Here is a 5,464-nt window from a genome sequence, read left to right as displayed (position 1 = left end):
GCGCCGCATCCAGTTGGGGTTACCGCGCGGCACTTCACGTGCGTCAATATCGCAACGTGACGCTGCGCAGCCGCCCGAGTCCAGTGTGTGCTCCCCTTTAGACGTTTAAAGGTGATACACCATGCATTTAAAAAGTATTTATGTAATTGTTTATGTCCCAAAAACGTTTTTCAAAAACATAGTCTGGAGTGTACAGGACAGCAGTGGTTCTCTCAACCTTTTCAGGCTGGGACCCCCCAAATAATCATATTTTAACTGGGGACCCCCCAAATAATCATATTTTAACTGGGGACCACCTAAATAATCATATTTTAACTGGGGACCCCCCCAGAGCATGTAGATCTGCTATTTTCACAATGTCTGCCTCTAATATTTGTTTAATTTGTCATTTTAGAGGTATTAAAAATCCTCAAATTGTCACTTTAGAAATGTGCAGATACCCTCTATACATTTAAACTTTATGTTGGTTTGTTTACAGTTGAGTGAGAAAACAATCATCTGGGGGACTCCCCAAAATAATTTGGGAACCCCCCTGGGGGTCCCGACCCACAGGTTGATAACCACTGCAGAACAGTACAGCTGTCGGTCTAAAAACCACAGCAGACAAACACAGATAATCTCCATGAATAAACAGCCAACAACAAACAGTCACATGGAGTGATGCTGTCTGTAGGGACACTGATTACACCAGGTCACAGTAAACACCACTACACTACGCTGTTTCACCAAGAAACCAAACCTAAGACAAAACCTTGCCAAGAAAGCGTGACCAGGTTAATCGTAATGACAACGATAACCCAAAACAAAAACAATATATATATAAAATATTACAGCATTATGGCAAGTACATCAATAAAACATGTGTACGGGTAAAACAAACAGTTTCTATTAAATGTCCATGTTTCTGATCACATTTAATATATGGCGATTCCAGCTTTGAATGATGGCTCCATGTTACTGCATCCACTACCACTTTATATTATTAACACAGAGAGGGTACAAATTAGGGGTGGGCGATATGGTGATAATTATCGTTGAGACGATACAATGTCTCCACGATTTGCCTTTTCAGAGGTATCGTATATAAATATATCGTGATACAATTGAAGGAGCCTTGTAAAAAAATCTTGTTCAATCGTTAATACAGAGATTCATTGTAGAATTCAATTTAAACCTGCATTTTGGTCTAAATCAGTAGTTCTCAAACTTTAAAATGTCAAGGTCTCCACTTAACTCTGACAGTATACAAATGAAACCAAATGGACCCGTAAGGGTCCATTTGGTTTCATTTGTACACTGTCAGAGTTAGATACTTGTAAAGTTCAATTTAGTCCTCCCAAAAGGAACCCAGAGAGTCTAGTTTGTGTCAAGTAACTTAAAAAATAACCATACAAACCAATGTGAAAAAATAATCTTGATAAGATCGTGTATCGTGATACAGCTTGGGAAACATATTGTGATATTGTATTTTTCCACATCGCCCACCCCTAGTACAAATGGAACCAAACGGACCCACTTGTACCACTTCTACACTCTCAGCATTGTAGTAGTTTCGTCACTTTCCTCTCAAAATTAAATCGCTATGCCGATCCTGCCCCGCATTGTTGTTTCCACTGTGTCCTATTGGCTGACCTGCTAGTGAGGGAGGAGCCTAGTGGCGGTATGGGCCCAACAGGGAGGAGCCTAGTGACGGTATGGACCCAACAGGAAGGAGAAGGCAACACATTCTAATAGGAAAATCTTTGACAGCTAGGGTAATTCTGGGTCTCATTCACTCACTATACACTGCACTATAGGGGGAAAAAATCACTCCCAAAAGATATGCTTTAAGTGGGGTGTGAGGGGTCTAACTAGGTGTTTTTATAATTATTCTGAATCCATTGCGAGCATTTGTTTTGCACCAAAAACATTGTTTGGGCTAAAAACAGACCCAAAAGAACTATGGTTTAGTGATGAGTCATCACTTTTCACAAGGTGTATGGGGTCCATTTTTGGCCCAAAGAATGTTTTTCGTGCAAAACAAATGCTTGCAATGGATTCAGAATAATTAAAAACACCTAGTTAGACCCCTCACATCCCATTTTTGGGAGTCATTTTTCCCCCCTATAGTATAGTGTATAGTAAGTGAATGAGACCCAGAATTACCCTAGCTGTCAAACATTTTGCTAGGGATGTTGAATTTCAATCTTTGTTAGATATGTTACTAGACACCTTTACGAACACATTGGTGAATAAATTGTTTGGTAAGGAATTTATTCCCAGGGTTTTATTAAAATTCCCTGACTATAAGTTTCCTGGACGTGATGTTTTGCTTTGGTATCGCTGCAGTGTGCGAGGAGAGTTTTCTGTGCGGGTTGCGACCAAGGATGACGTCACAGCTAGGCTCGCAATGCAGAAGGGAGCCGAAGAAGGGAGACCTCTTGTGTAAAATAAAATAAAATAATAAACACGTCTTTGTTATTCTATGAAAATGTCGCTACACTAAAAACGCAATTTCCGCTACAATAAACACAAATGATAACAAAGCCTATCCTTACCAAATACAATTATTTTGCAGTGTTTTTTTACGAGTTTAATACCATTGTTTTGCATTGTGTTTTACGATTTTGTCTTCTTTTTCTGCATAGTGCTGTGTTTGTGTCTGTCATTCTATGTTATAAGTAAAAAAAAAAGGACCCACAAAGGCTTTTTTGTAGTAGCGGGCAAATTAAAAAATCAAACCTCAGTTCGAAGTGAAGCGGTGAATTTGTATTCTATTTGTTCTAGATCTATATATTCTGTGATCTATACTTTCTATGTGCTTTAGTTCTAGTTCTGAATGAATGAATGATTTTGTCTGGAGAGCCAAATTGTCATGTGAAGCTTGGCCAATCCTCAATTCTTCATTCTGGACATGTACAGGACAGACAAAACTAACCAATCACAGCACAGAGATGCACGGGACAGGTACAGGACAGACAAAACTAACCAATCACAGCACAGAGATGCACGGGACAGGTACAGGACAGACAAAGCCACACCTTGGAAGCAGCTTTCACCACTTCAAAAAATAAACGCTATTTTCATAAAATAACAAAGAAGTGTTTATTATTTTATTTTACGCATCGCCTGCTGCTACTGTGCTGTCTGCAGAGATGTGCTTGACACAAGAGGTCTCCCTTCTGCATCGCAAGCCTAGCCGTGACGTCATCCTTGGTCGCAACCCGCACAGAAAGCTCTCCTTGCATGCAGTGTAGAGCACCGGACTGGACTGTAGGGGGCGTTGGGGAACACGCTGTGAGAGCTGAGGCCAGAGTGAAACCCACTCTAGACGGTCAACATGTGTCTCTGTGCTGTTATAACGAGAGTGTTGACGATGGTCAATACATGCACTCTCTCTGTGTCACTCTGATTTCAACCATGTCACTTTTTAGACTTTTGCATTAAACTCATTCACTGCCAAGCATAGTTAAAGGACAACTTTGTTTTTTTTACAACAAGGGTTCATATATATCAAAAAGTGAGTGTTAAAATGTTTTCATTTGCTTCTTTCTATTGTGTTATCGCATTTACCGTGCTAAAATGTGGGGCATGCGTACGCATGGGGGCATGCATACATACAAGTGGCTAAATATGTCTTTTTAGACACAATAAGCCAGCAGTTTCTTTATTGCTATTTACAGTAACACTTCTAGCCCCCATAAGTCACATCCAACCATGAAAGGTTGCGTTGTATGTTGGGAATGGGCTTATTCTGTGTAAAATGACATATTTAGCCACTTGTACGCATGCCCCCAACCACTGAAATAAGAATCTCTAAAACAATAGAAAGAACTAAATGAAATAATTTTAACACTCATCTTTAATTAAAATCTAAAATATGAACCCTTGTTGTAAAAAACGAAAGTTGTCCTTTAACTAAACTAACAGCTCACTAATTCCTTACCTCTTCAAGTAGTCACAGAATATTTTCCTATTTTTCGATCGATCCCCCGGTGGATCACAGACATGCACTGCAGTGTTCCAAAGTGTTTCAGTGTATTGTCCACAACGTTCCAATGTCCCGTGATGGTGCGTTGCGCAGAAGGAGTGCAGCCGTTCCGGTGCCACAGCCAAGAGTGATCTACAAGCTCACAACGGTTGCATGTGTGTCACGACGTGAGCTTGTATGTCTGCTGTTCCCCCGGAAGTGTCCCACACATAATTCTACAGTAAATTCTCACGGAAACGGGTGGATAGAAGCCTGCTGCTACTGCCAGTGTCACCGTTTACCCTCCATTTGTCTCTGGTGTTGACAAGGACATTCACCAAATAGTGGACTAGTCAACTAGTTGGTGAAAGGCCCTCTCAACATCAGAACCATCTGAAACCCAAGCAGATTCTCAGAGTTCCAAATGCAGCCTGCAGAGAGTTTGTTTCAGAATGTTCCAGAGAGTTTCAGTACATTCTAGAAGCCTGCTGCTGTAGACCTTGTTCACACCGCGGCCATCTTGGATCACATGACTTCCTGGGATGGCAGCCTGCATTACAAACCATTGTGAACAATGGAGCGATGGTCCCAAAATATGAGTTCTGTTTAACCATTTCCTTTTGACCAAATCAACAAATGGGCAGATGACAACATCAACATCTCCAAAAGGATTAAATAGAAGGGTACATCCACAATATTCATGGCAGTTAGGTTGCAGTGTTACTCTGTTCAAAGACTTGCTACAGTATCTGTGCAGAGTGCAGACTAGTGCTTGCTCTGCCATCATATAGTTAATATTACTGTATCGTGATTTTTGCATTTTTCTAACAACAAATAGTTAATATGATAGTGGAGCAAGCACTGCACAGATAGCAAGTCTTTGTACACAGTAAGGTTGCAACCTAACTTACATTGAATATCGTTACCACGGATGTAATCAATCTACTTTAGCCCTGCTATTTAATCCTTTTGGGGATGTTGATGTTGTCATCTGCCCATTTCTCGATTTGGTCAAAAGCAATTGGTTGAACAGAACTCATATTTTGGGACCATCGCTCCATTGTTCACAATGGTTTGTAATGCAAGCTGCCAGCCCAGGAAGTCATGTGATCCAAAATGGCTGCGGTGTGAATAAGGTCTATGGCCAGTGTCACCATGTCCTCTCACTGAGGATCCCAAATGCAATTTGTTTTCAAGAGTCCGTAGCATTACAAATAACCTTTTCCCCTTACCATTTCCCTATTTATCCCCCTACTATTTAAGAGTGTTTAAATGTAACGCCAGTGCCGCTATTCCAAAGCCCCCTTAAGACGAATCGTTGTTGGGAAGGTAGATCATGTTGAGCTGGTCATTTTAGAAGTAGCTCTCAAGTCACAAAAGTGTGGGCACCTCTGCCGTAGAGGAAGAGTTTCTACCACTTAATGAAGACCAGTCCGGCCAGGACTCTGTAGAGGAAGAGTTTCTACCACTTAATAAAGACCAGGCCAGAGCCAGAGCCCTGTAGAGGAAGAGTTT

The sequence above is a fragment of the Nannobrachium achirus genome (genome assembly GCF_963921795.1).
Source record: "Nannobrachium achirus genome assembly, chromosome: 1".
NCBI classification, from domain to species: Eukaryota; Metazoa; Chordata; class Actinopteri; order Myctophiformes; family Myctophidae; genus Nannobrachium; species Nannobrachium achirus.
The sequence above is the reverse complement of the archived record's forward strand: the minus strand, read 5'-3'. Positions refer to the sequence as shown.